The sequence below is a fragment of the Salmo trutta genome, chromosome 23 (assembly GCF_901001165.1).
Source record: "Salmo trutta chromosome 23, fSalTru1.1, whole genome shotgun sequence".
Classification (NCBI taxonomy): Eukaryota; Metazoa; Chordata; class Actinopteri; order Salmoniformes; family Salmonidae; genus Salmo; species Salmo trutta.
This window is the reverse complement of record NC_042979.1, coordinates 30548881-30568669: the sequence shown is the minus strand read 5'-3', so window position 1 is coordinate 30568669 and position 19789 is coordinate 30548881. Positions and strand designations below refer to the sequence as shown.

At 47.9% G+C, this 19789-nt stretch overlaps 1 pseudogene; it reads right to left on the bottom strand.

The window, feature by feature from the left end:
* LOC115160296 (seizure 6-like protein) overlaps positions 1-19789 on the bottom strand; it is a 56861-nt pseudogene that overhangs the window by 15896 nt on the left and 21176 nt on the right.

Below are 19789 nucleotides of genomic sequence, written 5' to 3'. Positions count from 1 at the left end.
ATATAGGGCGCTTCTGACCAGGGCCCTGTGCACAATTTATTACCAGGGTCGCACTCACGAGCACACACACTCACAGACACAGTGAGGCAATTTGGATGTCCAGACAGGGGTTCCGGGCTCTCGTCCGTAGCAGGTGAGTGTAGAGCCGTCCTGCAGGATGAAGCCGGGGTAGCAGCTGTACTGGATGGTGGTCCCAACCAAGAGTTTAGGGTCTGACAGAGACCTGGTGGAATGTTCTACATGACCCGGATCTGAACAGTACATTACTGGAGAGAGAGAGTTCATGTTAATTTGTCGTTATCGTGGTAATTCAGTCAATTTATCGTGAAATGGATTTTTGTCCATATCGCCCAGCTCTATCTATCTATCTATCACTCACTCCACACACTCACCACACACTCACACACCCCAACCCCCTCTCGTTAACTCACTCTTCTCGCAGAAGGGGGGCTGTGTGCTCCAGGTGAGATCTAGCTGACAGGTCAGAGTCTCTCGTCCAACCAGGTCATAGCCGGGGTCACACTGGTAGGTGATGCGAGCACCCCGCACCAGGGCAGTATGGGACGTGGTCTTCCAGCCATTCTGGATCTCCGGGAGGTCCGGGCACGAGGTCGTTACGGGACACCTCTGTTACCATGGAGACACACAGACACATGGAACTTTCATTATAAACGCTTTTTGTGATTTATATAAAATGTATTCATTTGTAGGCTTTAGACATTTTGTTTGTGTGTGTATACAGTATTCCACTGTGTTTCTGTGTAACTGGTCCACTGGGATGAGCAAGTCAGGCTTCTTGGTTCAATTATTAATTTATATTGACTGGCTTTCTCATTTATCTAGCTAGCTATCCTCTACTGTGCCTTCACACACACGCTGCACACAGACACACACACGCAAAATAACAAAGGAGAAGTAAGGATGTTGCAGTAAGGATGTCTTTCTGATTCTCTCACTGGGGAAAGAAGTCCTCACAAGGATAGTAAAACAAGGAAAATGGGGGACATTTCGCCGGGTCCTCACAAGGAAAAACGCAATTTTGAGCTTAGGGGTTAGGTTTAGGGTTTGGGGTTTAGGTTAAGGGTTAGGGAAAATAGGATTCGAATGGGAATCAATGTTAGTAAAACAAACTTTGTGTGTGTGTATACGGATGTGAAAGTGTACATGTAGAATGATTGAGTGTGCATCATTTATGTGCATAATGTGATTTTATGTTTTGTGTTTCCTTGTTGTGAACGAGAAGTGCATTCCAAGTAACTGTGTGTGTGTGTGTGTGTGTATCTGTGAAGGATGGTGAGACAAATAGGATTGTGATTGAATAAGGGCACACAGAGAGAGAGAGACAGAGGGCGAGAGAGAGAGAGAGAGAGAGAGAGAGAGAGAGAGAGAAAGAGAGAGAAAAGAGAAAGAGAGAGGAAAGAGAGAGAGAGGAGAAAGAGAAAGAGAACAAAGTGAAGGAAGAGAGAAGGGTAGACGAGACAGAAATAGAGTCTTTCCTCATCCTCCTCTTTATCTCTCTCTGTCCCTTTTTCACTCTCTGACTCTCTGTTTCAACTCGGCTGCCAACTAGGCTATATCCCATTCAGCTATACTTCCAATATTGGCTACCATCTCTCATAAATTAATCTTGTCCTCACTTTCTCCTCTTTCTTTTCTTTATTTCCTTCCCTTTCCTCCCTCCCTTTTTCCTCTCCATCACCGTCCTCTTACCCATGGTAGTTGATGATGAAGCCCTCTCCCTTGCCGAAACGAGGCCGGCAGGGTCGGAGTGGAAGGTCACGGTGAAGTCAGGGGTTGTGGACTGTATCTTGAAAGGCCCGGCCCCGCCCACGTACTGGCCCAGAATATGGGGGGGTGACCTCATCACCATCCATGATGGTCAACATGTCACTGTCACTCAGGTTCAAACTGGAGTGGAGAGTTATAGTTGTTGAATCACTTACCAATTCTGACAGATGTTTGTAAATGTATTTTTTGTCCCAGAGTAAATGATATGAGTGCATATGGTATCAGCTCCGTGTGGCTGACTCAGTGTGAGGTAATGGTGTAAGAGGTCTACAGGCTGGATGAATCAAATTGAATGCTGGGAGCTGATGACCTCAGAGGCTGGCTAATGAGTAACACCTGGCTAGTGTAACAACATCTTACCATCATTATTCTGACAGGTGGTTGGTGTGTGCGTCTGTCTGTATATTTGTGTGTGAGTGTGTGTATATCACTCACAGCTGTACTTCGAGCAGTACGCGCTTGTCCTCCCCTACATGTATCCTCCAGCTGCAGTCCTCTCCCTCTCCATACCACTCTGGCCAGTTAGGAGACAGGATAACCACCCCTGGACCTGCCAGGTCCCCCCCCCACACAGAGCTGGGGAGGGGAAAGGGAGAGAGGGGGAGGGGGGGAGAGAAAAGGTGAGGAGAGGGTGAGGGAGGAAGGGAGGGAGGGGAGAAAAGAAGGGGGAGAGTGATTAAATATCCCAATTAAACAGTGTCTCAGTAACACTGTGATATCAGAACTCTCTCAACACACACACACACAACCACACACACTCCAATCTCCTTCCCACACATACCTTTGCAGAGTGGTTCCGTGTCGTTCCAGTATGGATCTCTGGCATTGATACACTCTATGACGGGCGGCCCCTGCTCCAGGGAGTGACCAGGATCACAGCTGAACTGCACCACAGCTCCAACACCATAGACCTGGTCAGTGGTGCTGAAGTTACCATTCTGCAGGTAGGGCTCATAACAGTGCCCACGCTCAAAAGCTGCAGAGGGGGAGAGGGGGAGGAAAGGAAAGGAGAGGGGGAGTGATGGTTGAGGAGAGGAGAGGGGGAGGACAGGAGGATGAGAGAACTGAGGTTAGACAGAAAGGTTATGAAATAATGTGTTTATACATGTGTGTGTGCTCTTACCTTCATAACGGATGTTGAAGCCTGTATTGTGGTTAGGTTTGGTCTGTGATCGAACTGAACCCTGACTGCTGGACCCTCACTGATCACCCCTTCAAATGGTATTGGACCACCCCGCCAGAGTCAAACAGCACCACAGACCCAGCATCCAGGACCGCTCCATAACACAAGTCTGGGGGGGAGAAATGTAAATGTATTATAGCACAATTCACAGGTTACACATTCAAAGCTCAAAACACACCCTCCTCTCTCGCTCTCTCTCTCACCTGTCAGTGGGTTCGAGGGCCAGTCTCTCCAGGTGCAGGTGTAGTCTCTGTGCAGTGGGGGCCTCCAGGGACCAGGAGCAGGAGCGGTCATGGGTGGCGGTGGGGACCCAGGGCGGGGAGAAGGGGACAAGATTCTCCCTACTGTAGCGTTTTTCACTGACCCTCCACACAGCGCTATGGAGGAACAGGTGTGATGGTGATGATTAGAGTTGATGTGTCTCCCCAGCTCTGCAGCTGAGCATGTTGTTGCTCCAGACTGCAGCAAAGCATTGAAATGAGGGTGTGTGTGTTCCTGTGTGTGCGTGTCTCCCTCTCCTCCCTACCTCTACAGCTTGGCTCCTTGCTGCTCCAGACAGGCAGAGATGTGTTGAGACAGATGAGTGCCACTGCCCCCTGCAGGTGGTAGCCCATATGGCAGTGGAAGCGGGCAGTGCCCCCTGGCAGCAAGTCCAGCACGGACACCTCCCCAAAGTGAGGCCTCCTCGGCAGGGCACAGCTCAGACGGAATACTGCCAGGGGGAAGAGAAGGGTAGAGTGAGAAAGATAGAAGGTAAATAAGAAGAGAGAGAAGAGGAGCGAGAGAGATTTCCATTCTCTATGCGCTTATCTCAAATCCTTTTTCACCTTAGTCTATTTATGCTATTCTATTCAATAGTTGGCTTCCTGGTCTAATTTGATCTGAGATGACTACTACTCTCTCCTCTTCTATCCTATCATCTCTCCCTTCTGCTAAATCCTTCTCCCTCCTGTCTCCTGATTCTGCCTCGTCGACCCTACTCTCTCCTCCCTTACCGCATCCTATGACTCGCATTGTCCTCTTTCATCCGGGCCGGATCGGCTCGCCTGTCCTGCTCCGTGGCAGAGTGACTCATTGTGAGCTTACAGAACAGGCCTGCGGGCAGCTGAACGAAAATGGAGGAAAACTCAACTTCAGGAGGACCTATTATCCTTTCACTCCTCCTCTCTGCCTTCTCTTCCTCTGTATCCGCTGCTAAAGCCACTTTCTACCACTCTAAATGTCAAGCTTCTGCCTCTAATCATAGGAAACTTTTTTACACCTTCTCCTCCATCCTTAATCCTCCACCCCTCCCTCTCTGTGGATGACTTTGTCAACTACTTTGAAAATAAAGTTCACGACATCTGCTACTTATTCACTCAGCCTATTGAATCCACTGGTCTCACTCACAAAGAACTCCCATATGCCTCTTTCGCCCCTCTCTCTCCAGATGAAATCCTGCGACAAGTGAGGTCTGGCCGCCCAAAAACCTGCCTGCCTGCCCGTTCGACTCCATCCCCTCCTCCAGCCCATCGATGGAGACATTTTCCCATCCCTGACCACTGGCTGCATCACCCTCTGACTTCAATCAATGGCCTGAGTCGCTCCCCTCCTCAAGAACCCACACTCGACTAATCTGACATAAAAAACTATAGACCTTTATCCCTTCTTTCTTTTCTTTCCAAAACACTTGAGGGTGCTGTTTCTGATCAACTTATCTCTCTGATCTCATTCTCTCTCTCAGAACGATCTTCTTAACCCTAACCAGTCAGGCTTCAAGACAGGTCACTCAACCGGGACTTGCTTTTCTCTGTCACGGAGGCTCTCCACACTGCCAAAGCTGACTTCTGTCCCCATCTTCCTGCCTTCATCACCATGAACCATCAGATCCTCCTCTCCAGCCTCTCAGGGCTGGGCGTCTCAGGCTCTGCCTCCTCCCCAGCCTCTCAGGGCTGGGCGTCTCAGGCTCTGCCTCCTCCCCAGCCTCTCAGGGCTGGGCGTCTCAGGCTCTGCCTCCTCCCCAGCCTCTCAGGGCTGGGCGTCTCAGGCTCTGCCTCCTCCCCAGCCTCTCAGGGCTGGGCGTCTCAGGCTCTGCCTCCTCCCCAGCCTCTCAGGGCTGGGCGTCTCAGGCTCTGCCTTCTCCCCAGCCTCTCAGGGCTGGGCGTCTCAGGCTCTGCCTCCTCCCCAGCCTCTCAGGGCTGGGCGTCTCAGGCTCTGCCTCCTCTCCAGCCTCTCAGGGCTGGACGTCTCAGGCTCTGCCTCCTCCCCAGCCTCTCAGGGCTGGGCGTCTCAGGCTCTGCCTCCTCTCCAGCCTCTCAGGGCTGGGCGTCTCAGGCTCTGCCTCCTCTCCAGCCTCTCAGGCTGGGTGTCTCAGGCTCTGCCTCCTCTCCAGCCTCTCAGGACTGGGCGTCTCAGGCTCTGCCTCCTCTCCAGCCTCTCAGGACTGGGCGTCTCAGGCTCTGCATGCACAATCTTGGACTGCATCCTACCTGGGCAGGCCGCTCCTACCAGGTGACATGGAAAAGATCTGGTCTGCACCATGTATTCTCACTACTGGTGTCCCCCAGGGCTAGAATCTCTCCTCTTCTCTCTATACACCAAGTTACTAGGCTCTGTCATATCCTCACATGGTCTTCTCCTATCATTGCTATGTGGATAATACTCAACTACTTTCTCCTTCCCCCCTTCTGACAACCCAGGTGGCGACAATGCATCTCTGCATGCCTGGCAGATATCTCAACTTTGATGTCGGCCCACCACCTCAAGCTCAACAAGAAGGAGCCACTTTTCCTCCCTGGGAAGGCCTGCCCGCTCAAAGACCTCTCCATCACGGTTGACAACTCCAGTGTCACACTCCGAGACCCTGGACAACACTGTCATTCTCCGCAAACTTCAAAGCAGTGAATCGCTCCTGCAGGTTCATGCTCTACAACATCCTTAGCGTACAACTCTACCTCACACAGGAAGTGGCGCAGGTCCTAATCCAGGCTCTTGTTTTCTCCCATCTAGACTACTGCAACTCACTGTTGGCTGGGTTCCCCTCTTGTGCCATCAAACCCCTGCAACTTAGTCCCAGACGCTGCAGCCCACCTGGTGTTCAACCTTCCCAAGTTCTCTCCTGTCACCCCCGCTCGCACCTACTACCAAGACCATGGTGCTTACCTACGTTACAGCAAGAGAACAGCCCCTCCCTACCTTCAGGCTATGCTCAAACCCTGCATCCCAACCCGAGCACTCCGTTCTGCCACCTCAGGTCTCTTAGTCCTCCCACCCCTATGGAGGGCAGCTCCCGCTCAGCCCAGTCCAAGCTCTTCTCTGTCCTGGCATCCCAATGGTGGGAAACTAGCTTACCCCTGAAGCTAGATAGCAGAGCCCCAACCAATCTTCCGAAAACATCTGAAACAGTATCTTAAATTATCCTCCTCCTCACCTCGACCCCCCCCCCCCCCCCCCCAAATAAAATAAAATCCTGAACCCCCCCCTCCTTCTAGCTCGGACTCTACTGAATGTACTTTCTATACCTGTGATATGTGGTTGTCCTACCTATCTTAAAATGAATGCACTAACTGTAAATTGCTTTGGACAGGCCAGACTAATGGTTATATGACTGGACAGGCCAGACTAATGGATATATGACTGGACAGGCCAGACTAATGGTTATATGACTGGACAGGCCAGACTAATGGTTATATGACTGGACAGGCCAGACTAATGGTTATATGACTGGACAGGCCAGACTAATGGTTATATGACTGGACAGGCCAGACTAATGGTTATATGACTGGACAGGCCAGAATAATGGATATATGACTGGACAGGCCAGAATAATGGATATATGACTGGATAGGCCAGAATAATGGTCATATGACTGGACAGGCCAGAATAATGGATATATGACTGGATAGGCCAGAATAATAGAGAGAGGAGAGGACAGGCCAGGTGAAAGGCAAGTAGTTTGCCACGTTAGCTCCATCTATCCATTCCTGTCCTATCTGAACTGACACAGACAGTACACCAGTGTGAGATGACAGAGGAAGACATTACAGGTGACACACACACACACACACACACACACACACGAGATGAAAACCAATTAATCACAGCTAATCAGTTAATTGATACGACATCCAATCACAGTGCTAATTGATTACAAAACCAGATTAAGTGGTTAGGCCATTAATAGATCAGGTAGACAGAGAATCAACAGCCCCTTAGTAGATAGGACCTAATGAAGGCTTTGAATTAAAAACATGAACAATTTTGTGTGTGTGTGTGACTGTGTGTGATTGTGTGTGTGTGTGTGCTCACTTTGGTAGTGTAGCTGGAACATGCCCATGCTCCCATCAGGCGAGGAGCGGTAGTATACTGAGATGATATTGGTCGGACTTCGGATCACCTGACCCTCCACCAGCAGTGTGTGATTGGCCAGAACCAGCAAGGCCCCGCCCTCATCCACCCCTCTGATTGACAGCTGCTCTCCCTCTGACAGATTCACACTCTTCACCTAAGAGAGAGAGAAGAGCGGGGTTGAGAGTAAGGAAAGAGAGAGGCAGACAGTGCGAGATAAAGGGAGAGGCAGACAGTGCGAGATAAAGGGGAGAGGCAGACAGTGCGAGATAAAGGGGAGAGGCAGACAGTGCGAGATAAAGGGGAGAGGCAGACAGTGCGAGATAAAGGGGAGAGGCAGACAGTGCGAGATAAAGGGAGAGGCAGACAGTGCGAGATAAAGGGGAGAGGCAGACAGTGCGAGATAAAGGGGAGAGGCAGACAGTGCGAGATAAAGGGGAGAGGCAGACAGTGCGAGATAAGGGGGAGAGGCAGACAGTGAGTGAGAATTCTCAGAAACCATGTTATAGATACTGTTAATGACACTGCAACACCTTCTTCTGAGATCTCTTCTCAGAAGCTTGACTGCAATAAAGAGGACCTGGAACAGCACCAGTGTTGTGTGGAGGAAGGCCCGAGAAATTGCCAAAGACTCCAGCCACCCAAGCCATAGACTGTTCACCTCTGCTGCTGTCCGGCAAATGGTACCCGAATCATAGGGTCCCGGACCAACAGACTCCAAGACAAGCTTCTACCCCCAAGCCATAGGACTGTTGAATCCAGACTGCTAAATGTCAATTAATGGTAACCCGAACTATCCTGCACTGACTCATCTTGGCACTGACCCCTACGCACACACTCACTAGACTATATATACACACACACCATATACCACACATCACTCACTCACACACACTACAAAAACCGTCACTGCTACTCTGTTCTATATTTTACTCTTATTATTAACTATCCTGATGCATAGTCACTTTACCCTGCCTTCATGTACATACAGTATCTACCTCAAATACCTTGTACCCCTGCACATTTTCTGGTACTGGTACTCCCTGTTTAGAGCTCCACATTGATCTGGTACTGGTATTCCCTGTTTATAGCTCCACATTGATCTGTACTGGTACTCCCTGTTTATAGCTCCACATTGATCTGGTACTGGTACTCCCTTGATATAGCTCCACAAATTGATCTGTGTACTGGTACTCCCTGTTTATAGCTCCACATTGATCTGGTACTGGTACTCCCTGTATATAGCTCCACATTGAGCTGGACTGATGCTCCCTGTATATAGCTCCACAGTGATCTGGGACTGGTACTACCCTGTTTATAGCTCCACATTGATCTGGTACTGGTACTCCCTGTATATAGCTCCACATTGATCTGGGTACTCTCCTGTATATAGCTCCACATTGATCTGGTACTCCCTGTATATAGCTCCACATTGATCTGGTACTGGTACTCCCCTGTTTATAGCTCCACATTGATCTGGTACTGGTACTGGCCCTGAATATAGGCACTTGTCATCTCCCGTCTGGATTACTGCAACTCGCTGTTGCTGGGCTCCCCTGCCTGTGCCATCAAACCCCTACAACTCATCCGAACGCCGCAGCCCGTCGGTGTTCAAACCTTCCAAGTTCTCTCACGTCACCCCCCGCTCCTCCGCTCTCTCCACTGGCTTCCAGTTGAAGCTCGCATGCCTGCTACAAGACCATGGTGCTTGCCTACGGAGCTGTGAGGGGAACGGCACCTCCGTACCATTCAGGCTCTGATCAGGCCCTACACCCAAACAAGGGCACTGCGTTCATCCACCTCTGGCCTGCTCGCCTCCATACCTCTGAGGAAGCACAGTTCCCGCTCAGGCCCAGTCAAAACTGTTCGCCGCTCTGGAACCCCAATGGTGGAACAATCTCCCTCACGATGCCAGGACAGCGGAGTCAATCACCACCTTCCGGAGACACCTGAAACCCCACCTCTTTAAGGAATACCTGGGATAGGATAAAGTAATCCTTCTAACCCCCCCCCCCCCCCTTAAAAGATTTAGATGCACTATTGTAAAGTGGTTGTTCTACTGGATATTATAGGTGAATGCACCAATTTGTAAGTCGCTCTGGATAAGAGCGTCTGCTAAATGACTTAAATGTAAATGTAAATGTATAGCTCCACATTGATCTGGTACTGGTACTCCCTGTATATAGCTCCACATTGATCTGGTACTCCCTGTATATAGCTCCACATTGATCTGGTACTCTCCCTGTTTATAGCTCCACATTGATCTGGTACATCCCTGTTTATAGCTCCACATTGATCTGGTACTGGTACTTCCACTGTTTATAGCTCCACATTGATCTGGTACTACTCCCTGTTTATAGCTCCACATTGATCTGGTACTGGTACTACCCTGTTTATAGCTCCACATTGATCTGGTACTGGTACTCCCTGTTTATAGCTCCACATTGATCTGGTACTGGTACTCCCTGTTTATAGCTCCACATTGATCTGGTGCTGGTACTCCCTGTATATAGCTCCACATTGATCTGGTGCTGGTACTCCCTGTATATAGCTCCACATTGATCTGGTACTGGTACTCCCTGTATATAGCTCCACATTGATCTGGTACTGGTACTCCATGTATATAGCTGCACATTGATCTGGTACTGGTACTCCCTGTATATAGCTCCACATTGATCTGGTACTCCTGTTTATAGCTCCACATTGATCTGGTACTGGTACTTCCCTGTTTATAGCTCCACATTGATCTGGTACTGGTACTTCCCTGTTTATAGCTCCACATTGATCTGGTACTGGTACTTCCCTGTATATAGCTCCACATTGATCTGGTACTGGTACTCCCTGTTTAATAGCTCCACATTAATCTGGTACTGGTACTCCCTGTATATAGCTCCACATTTGAATCTGGTACTGATGCTCCCTGTATATAGCTCCACAGTGATCTGGTACTGGTACTTACTCCCTGTTTATAGCTCCACATTGATCTGGGTACTGGTACTCCCTGTATATAGCTCCACATTGATCTGGTACTCCCTGTATATAGCTCCACATTGATTTGGTACTGGTACTCCCTGTTTATAGCTCCAATGGATCTGGTACTGGTACTCCCTGAATATAGCTCCACATTGATCTGGTACTGGTACTCCCTGTATATAGCTCCACATTGATCTGGTACTCCCTGTATATAGCTCCACATTGATCTGGTACTCCCTGTTTAGAGCTCCACATTGATCTGGTACTCCCTGTTTATAGCTCCACATTGATCTGGTACTGGTATCTCCCCTGTTTATTAGCTCCACATTGATCGGTACTGGTACTTCCCTGTTTATAGCTCCACATGATCTGGTGCTGGTACTCCCTGTTATATAGCTCCCATTGATCTGGTACTGGTACTCCCTGTATATAGCTGCACATTGATCTGGTACTGGTACTCCCTGTATATAGCTGCACATTGATCTGGTACTGGTACTCCCTGTATATATCGCCACATTGATCTGGTACTTCCCTGTATATAGCTCCACATTGATCTGGTACTGGTACTCCATGTAGTAGCTGCACATTGATCTGGTACTGGTACTCCCTGTATATAGCTCCACATTGATCTGGTACTCCCTGTGTATAGCTCCACATTGATCTGGTACTGGTACTACTCCCTGTTTATATCTCCACATTGATCTGGTACTGGTACTCTCCCTGTTTATAGCTCCACATTGATCTGGTACTGGTACTCCCTGTATATAGCTCCACATTGATCTGGTACTGGTACTCCCTGTTTATAGCTCCACATTAATCTGGTACTGGTACTCCCTGTATATAGCTCCACATTGATCTGGTACTGATGCTCCCTGTATATAGCTCCACAGTGATCTGGTACTGGTACTCCCTGTTTATAGCTCCACATTGATCTGGTACTGGTACTTCCCTGTATATAGCTCCACATTGATCTGGTACTCCCTGTATATAGCTCCACATTGATTTGGTACTGGTACTCCCTGTTTATAGCTCCACATTGATCTGGTACTGGTACTCCCTGAATATAGCTCCACATTGATCTGGTACTGGTACTCCCTGAATATAGCTCCACATTGATCTGGTACTGGTACTCCCTGAATATAGCTCCACATTGATCTGGTACTGGTACTCCCTGTATATAGCTCCACATTGATCTGGTACTGGTACTTCCCTGTATATAGCTCCACATTGATCTGGTACTGTTACTCCCTGTATATAGCTCCACATGATCTGGTACTCCCTGTATATAGCTCCACATTGATCTGGTACTGGTACTACCTGTATATAGCTGCACATTGATCTGGTACTGGTACTCCCTGTATATAGCTCCACATTGATCTGGTACTCCCTGTATATAGCTCCACATTGATCTGGTACTCCCTGTGTATAGCTCCACATTGATCTGGTACTCCATGTGTAATAGCTCCACATTGATCTGGGTACTCCCTGTTATAGCTCCACATTGATCTGGTACTGGTACTCCCAGTTTATAGCTTCCACATTGATCTGGTACTGGTACTCCCTGTATATAGCTCCACATGATCTGGGTACTGGTACTCCCTGTATATAGCTCCACATTGATCTGGTATTCTGTGCATTTTATTTTATTCCTCGTGTTGTTATAATATATATTTTTTTTTCTTTTGTTTTACTCTGTATCATTGGGAAAGGTTCATCAGCAAGCATTTCACTGTAAAGTATACTGCAGTTTAATTTGGCGCATGTGATAAATACAATTTGATTTGATTTGACTTGGAGGGCAGGGTGCTGTACCAGCAGACATCACTAGGGGTCAGAGACAATCCTGAGATCAATACAGAGTCAACAATCACAACGCAGTCTGTGTGTCAGTGTCTGTGTCATTGACTATATTTTTTATATCGAAGTAAGCGTACGTTAGTTAAAACACCTGGTTTTCTGAGCAATCTTTCAAATTATTAGGACATGTAAACAGCTTAATCTGCGTTCCAGCGGTGTATTTGATCTGCTCATGTATGCATCTTATAAGTAGTTTTCACATACAAACTTATGCATGTAACAGCGCATGCGTGTATGTCTGTGTCAGTGCATGCGCATGCGTGTGTTTGTGTTGTTTACCTGTAGCTCGACTCCATAGCCTGTGTACACAGTGACGGTGTATGTACAGTGTAGGAATGTTCCATCTGGGAGGGGGGGGGTCGTCAGAAGAGTCTATGTATCCCTCGGGGTCGGAGAAATTCACCATACAGCCAGACACAGCTAGAGATAAGAGGACAAACATCGATTTAACAATCCAATATTTGAGAAATGTATTTCACAGTGTAATCCAGGATGCTGGTGAGATAAGCACATCTCTGTCTTCAGTGAGAGAAAGGTAGACAACATAAACAACTGCTTTCTGTAAAAGGACAGGGTGTTCTCTGACATTGATGATGCTCCAGTCTAGTCTAATGCAGAGGTTGGAACCGGTTCAGGGAACAGAACTGAAAACCAGAAAATAACGACATTGTTCAAGGAACAGAACCGGGAACGAAAGTGATCAATACTGTTCTGGAACAGAACCGTTATTTTAAAAGCATGGAAACCGGTTAATAAAGTATTGTTTATGTTCCGGGTATATTTCCCAGTCCCACAAACAAACGTAACAAAACGCCTATGCAAAGTCCTCTCTGTGTCAATCAGGAACTTCTTCGAGTGTCCATGAGTAGGCTACCTGCCGCTACCGCTCCGAAGCATAGGCTACTGTAACCTATTGACGATAGCTACATGCATGATTCGGAAGATAGGGAGAGATTTTTCATTAGAAAAGAATGGATTTGGCCTCCCAAGTGGCGCAGGGCACTGCATCACAGTGCTAGAGGCGTTACTACAGACCCAGGTTTGATCCCGGGCTGTATTCCAACCGGCCGTGATCAGGAGTCCCATAGGGCGGCGCACAATTGGCCCGGCGTCGTCTGGGTTAAGGGAGGGTACTTTTCTATGCTAGTTAGGGATACTATGATTATCACATTTCACATTGGATTCATTAACTACAAAAAGGTAAGACATGTTTTTAATTCCGGTGCGCGCTCTGCATGCACAAGCTTGTTAGCTCTGGTCCAACGTTAAGCCAACTCTCTGAAGTTCAAAGACATTCAAAGTTGCTCCATAGAAGCCGCTCTGCATAGGTATAATTCTGTGGGCCTAATTCAGATAATGCATGCCATAACAAGATGCCCAAGATGTCCTTCACCCTCTCTCGCTCTCTCCCGCAAAATGTTAAGTTGCATCTCGTGCCCTACACTTGTCTTTCCATCAAGCCCGTAAACAACTTTAGCATAGCAGACTGCTCTATCCGCACTGATTGGTGAAGTTTAATTTAATTTAATGAGCCAAAAAAATTATTAAAAATAAGGATTTCAGAGGTTTAAAGATGAACAGAAATGGAACGATATAACCGTAACTTTGTTTTGGTTCAAACCAGTTAGGAACTTTGCTGGTCGGAACTGAAAAAAAATATGTTTCTGTTCAGAACGAAAAGATAGAAAATCATTTTGGTTCCAACCCCTGGTCTAATGTATACCACTTATACCCGGTGAAGGTGTTTCTTCTGCATCCATGTCTGTGTCTGCGTCCACGGTCGCCGTGACGATAGTGGTGACTTCATCTCGCTGTCCCGGCAGTGTGTGTGTCACGGGCTGAGAGGAGGAGGTGAGGGGGTTGCTGTCGGGCTGGGAGGGCTGTGAAGGGAGGGGTGGTCTGCTGTCGTGGGGTTGTGAAACTGGGGGTTGTATCCTCTTCAACAGACCCTGTTGATCCAGAGACAGACTTCCAGAAAGGCCCCCTGTGCTCATTTCTCTCCCCAGGAGAGGCAGCAGGTCCTGGGGCAGAGCTGAGGGCAGGACCATTCCCCCTGTCTGGGAGAAGAGATGATCCTTCTGAGCCAGGACTGACTCTAGCAGATCACCAGCGGCACTCATCCCCACCCCGGGCCCTAACCCAGCCTCGGGCCCTCTCCCCCTGGGTGAGTTTCTGTCTGTGTTCCCTATGGCTGGAGAGGGGGAGGAGGGTGGAGGTGTGGGGTCAATCTCAGCTAGAGAAACACAGAGAGAGACAGAGAAAACGAAAGAGAGAAATAGTGAGACTCAGGTAACATTTTCCAGGGGTCATGCAGTCTTGACACTAGCACTGCTTTTAGCTCTGGGAATAATTGTACTCTCATTTCCACTCTGTTAGGTCAGAGCTGGAGCGCCAAGGGTTCTCTGTCTGTTCCAGTGTCTGTTCCACTGTTATCAGGACTACTGTTTGTTCCACTGTTATCAGGACTACTGTCTGTTCCACTGTCTGTTCCACTGTTATCAGGACTACTGTTTGTTCCAGTGTCTGTTCCACTGTTATCAGGACTACTGTTTGTTCCACTGTTATCAGGACTACTGTCTGTTCCACTGTCTGTTCCACTGTTATCAGGACTACTGTTTGTTCCACTGTTATCAGGACTACTGTCTGTTCCACTGTCTGTTCCACTGTTATCAGGACTACTGTCTGTTCCAGTGTCTGTTCCACTGTTATCAGGACTACTGTCTGTTCCACTGTCTGTTCCACTGTTATCAGGACTACTGTTTGTTCCACTGTTATCAGGACTACTGTCTGTTCCACTGTCTGTTCCACTGTCATCAGGACTACTGTCTGTTCCACTGTCATCAGGACTACTGTCTGTTCTACTGTCTGTTCCACTGTCATCAGGACTACGGTCTGTTCGACTGTTATCAGGACTACTGTCTGTTCCACTGTCATCAGGACTACTGTCTGTTCCACTGTCATCAGGACTAATGTCTGTTCCACTGTCATCAGGACTAATGTCTGTTCTACTGTCTGTTCTACTGTTATCAGGACTATTGTCAGTTCCACTGTCATCAGGACTACGGTCTGTTCGACTGTTATCAGGACTACTGTCTGTTCCACTGTCATCAGGACTACTGTCTGTTCCACTGTCATCAGGACTACTGTCTGTTCCACTGTTATCAGGACTAATGTCTGTTCTACTGTCTGTTCTACTGTTATCAGGACTATTGTCAGTTCCACTGTCATCAGGACTACTGTCTGTTCCACTGTCATCAGGACTACTGTCTGTTCCACTGTTATCAGGACTACTGTCTGTTCCACTGTTATCAGGACTACTGTCTGTTCCACTGTTATCAGGACTACTGTCTGTTCCACTGTTATCAGGACTACTGTCTGTTCTACTGTCTGTCCCACTGTCATCAGGACTACGGTCTGTTCCACTGTCATCAGGACTACTGTCTGTTCCACTGTTATCAGGACTACTGTCTGTTCCACTGTCATCAGGACTACTGTCTGTTCCACTGTCATCAGGACTACTGTCTGTTCCACTGTCATCAGGACTACTGTCTGTTCCACTGTCATCAGGACTACCGTCTGTTCCACTGTCATCAGGACTAATGTCTGTTCCACTGTCATCAGGACTAATGTCTGTTCCACTGTTATCAGGACTACTGTCTGTTCCACTGTCATCAGGACTAATGTCTGTTCCACTGTCATCAGGACTAATGTCTGTTCTACTGTTATCAGGACTATTGTCTGTTCCATTGTTATCAGGGCTAATGTCTGTTCCACTGTCTGTTCTACTGTTATCAGGACTACTGTCTGTTCCACTGTTATCAGGACTAATGTATTTTCTACTGTCTGTTCCACTGTTATCAGGACTACTGTCTGTTCTACTGTTATCAGGACTACTGTCTGTTCTACTGTTATCAGGACTACTGTCTGTTCCACTGTTATCAGGACTAATGTATTTTCTACTGTCTGTTCTACTGTTATCAGGACTACTGTCTGTTCCACTGTCTGTCCTACTGTTATCAGGACTAATGTCTGTCCTACTGTTATCAGGACTAATGTATGTCCTACTGTTATCAGGACTAATGTCTGTCCTACTGTTATCAGGACTAATGTATGTCCTACTGTTATCAGGACTAATGTCTGTTCTACTGTCTGTTCCACTGTTATAAGGACTAATGTCTGTCCTACTGCTATCAGGACTAATGTCTGTCCTACTGCTATCAGGACTAATGTCTGTTCTACTGTCTGTTCCACTGTTATCAGGACTACGGTCTGTTCCACTGTTATCAGGACCACAGTCTGTTCTACAGTTATCAGGACTACAGTCTGTTCTACAGTTATCAGGACTACAGTCTGTTCTACAGTTATCAGGACTACAGTCTGTTCTACTGTCATCAGGACTACAGTCTGTTCTACTGTCATCAGGACTACAGTCTGTTCTACTGTCATCAGGACTACAGTCTGTTCTACTGTCATCAGGACTACAGTCTGTTCTACTGTCATCAGGACTACAGTCTGTTCTACTGTCATCAGGACTACAGTCTGTTCTACTGTCATCAGGACTACTGTCTGTTCCACTGTTATCAGGACTACTGGGCTTATCCGGCATCAAGTTGACCAGCTCAGCACAATACACCTGCTCTCTACTGCACACACACACACACACTCGCATAGGCAGATCACGGACTTTCTGGGCGAGGAGTGACAGGTTAGGCAGTCAAGCATGACCGGGGGGTGGGGGGGTGGGGTGAAGAAAAGCATAGACAGGCACACTGCTCCCACGCATGCTAAAAGGCCATCTCCAACAGCTCAGCACTAAAAACGACAGAACAGCACGCACACACACACACACACACACACACACACGCACACACGCACACACGCACAAACACACACACACTTACTTCATGGCCAGTGTATCACTGTATTGCTGCCTCTCCATTCTAACAAAACCACTGGATCACACAACACCTGCTCTCAGAACAGGCTTATTTTTAAAAGCACACATCCTCACACTGACAAAAACAGCTTTTAACTTTAAAGCGTCAGTAGAAACAATAACAAAGCGGACTCCCCTCCCTGGTTCGGTAAATTGCTGAGGGATAGGTCTGAAGAAATGTAACCTCACTTGAATTCATAGACAGAGCTATGGATGCAATGCCTGACCATCCATGATATGAAAATGACGCTTTTAACCATAGTTTCGGACCATATAGTGTTTGTTAACATTTTCTTTGTTTTCAAACGTTGGAGTAAAACAACCATACATTTTGGGTTCTGATGGGGTACTAAGATGGGGAACTAAGCTCATGAGGCATTAATACGTTTATATTCTTCAAGAATCAATGGGTACCTACCATACATTTTTAAGTCCAAAAATGTATGTAGCAACTGCTGATTGCCCCTTTAATAGTGTCTGTTGTGTCTGCAAAGAGTGTCTACTCCACCCATCAAACCTTCATCAGCCACCAACAAACACATGCCTGGCTGATTTCTTCTTTACAGATAAACAGGAGGAGATGTGGAAGACACATGTCAACATGTGTGCCTGATCTGATACAAAAATACTTTTTATTCCTTGAACACTAAATGCTTTTGTACAGTACATTTCATTTTCTCAGCAGAGCTCTGTGTATTGTATAAGAGTAAATCCGTTGGGGGAGTTTTATTGTAAATGTGTGACTATAGCGTACACTGTGTACATTTACTTTGTCTCTCTCTACCCATCTACACTTCTAGTCTAGAAGTGTGTCAGACCGAACCACCACCATCTGGATCCAAAGGCTCAGCACAGGAACCCCGCGCTTCGTCTCGCAGCACAGGAACCCCGCGCTTCGTCTCGCAGCACAGGAACCCCGCGCTTCGTCTCGCAGCACAGGAACCCCGCGCTTCGTCTCGCAGCACAGGAACCCCGCGCTTCGTCTCGCAGCACAGGAACCCCGCGCTTCGTCTCGTAGCACAGGAACCCCGCGCTTCGTCTCGCAGCACAGGAACCCCGCGCTTCGTCTCGCAGCACAGGAACCCCGCGCTTCGTCTCGCAGCACAGGAACCCCGCGCTTCGTCTCGCAGCACAGGAACCCCGCGCTTCGTCTCGCAGCACAGGAACCCCGCGCTTCGTCTCGCAGCACAGGAACCCCGCGCTTCGTCTCGCAGCACAGGAACCCCGCGCTTCGTCTCGCAGCACAGGAACCCCGCGCTTCGTCTTGCAGCACAGGAACCCCGCGCTTCGTCTTTACAAACGGCACGTTGCAGAAGTTTCCGTAGCCTGGTGTCCTTGATCAACCAAATCTAATCTATTCAGTTTCACCAAAATAACGTTTCCAGTCAACAGAGGCATATTCAGTACCTCTAGGCACAATACTTAAATGTGTCCTTCGCTATCAAATATGGGCTTAAAACATGTTTTTATCCATGGTCTTCCATATTCCGCCTGTGGGTGCCATTGTAGTCCATTCTAGACCACGCAGTCAAGTGAAAGTATGCTACAGTGTAATCTCCCACTTCGACAGGTATAAAATGGGAGACCCTGGATAAAATCTGGTTTTAAACGCTTGTTTGATAGCGAAGGACACATTCAACACATTGAATCGTAAGTATTGTGCCTGGAAATATTGTATATGCCTCTGTTGACCAGAAACATTATTTTGGTGAAACCAAATAGTTTAGATTAGGTTGACCTTGCGCGCACACACACACTCTCTCTCTCTCTCTCTCTCTGAGCTGGGTACCACATTATCATGTTCGTGATGCAGTGTTCATCACATCCCCCCATTAGCAACGCATTTAGCACCGTGCTGTGAGTGACAGCCTGTGTGACTATGTGCTGACTCATTAACTGTGCCAGATATCTCACTGCATGAGAGTGGAGGAGAGGAAGATGTCTATAGAGGGTATTCATTGCCATTTGATGTGTGGGAACAATAAAGACATCCAAGGTTATAGAGCAAGTCTTGAGCAACTACACTGAAAGAGAATACACAGAAGGCTGTGTGTGTGTGTGTGTGTGTGTGTGTGTGTGTGTGTGTGTGTGTGTGTGTGTGTGTGTGTGTGTGTGTGTGTGTGTGTGTGACTAAACTGGCAGAGAAAGCAGTAGACAGTTGACTCTATTGTTAGTTAGTCTGTTTTTATTGATGTTTTTGTGAGATCTGATTGGCTACGCTGATCACATCTTCAGACCCCAAACTGGCAACCTGGCACCCACTGTAACTATGAAAATACATTCCTGAGCTACCACAACAACACACCATGGAGACGCACTCTCATAACCGCAGCTATGCACGCACACACACTCACTGGTCAGCTTGAACTAAGGCTGGGTGCAGGAATAAGCCTTTAACCAGATAGGTCTATGGAATGAGGTGGATGGGTGCTTTAGCTCGCCCGCTGAACCGGGTTGGTTGAGTTTGCACCTTAGGGCGTCATGGTTTCAACATAAAATGTACAGACGCTGCATAGTGCATACCCGACCCCTGGTAACCTAGGCCAGGATTCAGTCCAATCGGGCTTTGTCTGTGATGCGGCTTTTAAAGGCTGTGAGCTGATAGGCTGATGCCGAGTTGTGTGTTGACTTGTTTCTGGCTGTCAGGCCCTCCACAGAGAACGCACAGCTGACCCAATGATTTCCTTTGTGAGGTGACACACACACACGGGTCGATGCTATATGTA